The following is a 1,013-nucleotide window of genomic DNA, read 5'->3' on the forward strand; positions in this document are numbered from 1 at the left end:
AAAAAGACAAGCCTTAAACAGGCCCTACTGACCTCAACTACTCACCTCCTATCCTCCAGGCCTCCCTTCGCTGCTCTGCCTGCAACAGGTGGTGTTACCAAAGCCTCTTCACGCCTGGGTGCTAGGCTGCACCCACCTTCTTCAAGCCAGGGGGGCCCCTCTGCCCTGTGCCCCTGCCACACACACACACACACACAAACACACATACACACCACACTCAACCCCCTGCACTTCCCACACTGACACCCTCGTGCAACTGCCGGGTCACCCCCTTGTCTCCCCCACCTCCTACACCAGGAGTGGGAGGGCAGGGACTCTCTGTGTCCCCCTTGCGCAGTACTCCCAGCGTCCAGCACGAGGACCTACGCTGCCCAATAAACAGTGATGAACAGTCTCCATCCAAGGACCGTTCCCCATCCTCCCTGCTCTCACCGCCTTCCTCACGCCCACGCCGCCCCCAGCACTCTACGCTTTGTATTTTAACTTCTCTCAACACGGTAACCGTTCCTTCTTTCAGCCATTCAGTCCCCGTTGGGTGCCCGGCCCTGGGCACACCGAGTAAAGTGCCTCGCAATGTTGTGGGGGCCTTGGCGCGCACCCTACCCGGTGAGCTTTTCGAGCCCCGCGTGGACCCGGCTTCTGCACGCCCCTGCTCGCTGCACAGTGCTCCGCGCACCGACGGCGCCCTGACAACTCCACGTTGTTCGGGCGCTTGGGGTAGGGCATCCGGGGCGGAGAAGTTGGGCGCGGGACAGGAGCTCCCGGAAAGTTTGGAGAAGTGATTCCAACTCGGGACCCGACCCTCGCAGCCTCGGGGCTCGCTCCTCCCGCCGGGCCTGGAACGCCGGCCTCGACTTCCAGATGTAGGAAAGAGGGCAGGGCGCCGACCCTCCCAGGAGGGGCCTCCAGGAGGCTGGGGAGCAAGGACGCGGGGGGTTCCCCGCGCCGGGTCAGGACCCCTCAGGCGCGCGGGCTCCCAGGGCCGCCAGGCCCAGGCCTCCGCGGGGAGGGAG

This window comes from Carlito syrichta, unplaced genomic scaffold, assembly GCF_000164805.1.
Source record: "Carlito syrichta isolate Samal-C Ts95f unplaced genomic scaffold, Tarsius_syrichta-2.0.1 Scaffold313872, whole genome shotgun sequence".
Lineage (NCBI taxonomy): Eukaryota > Metazoa > Chordata > Mammalia > Primates > Tarsiidae > Carlito > Carlito syrichta.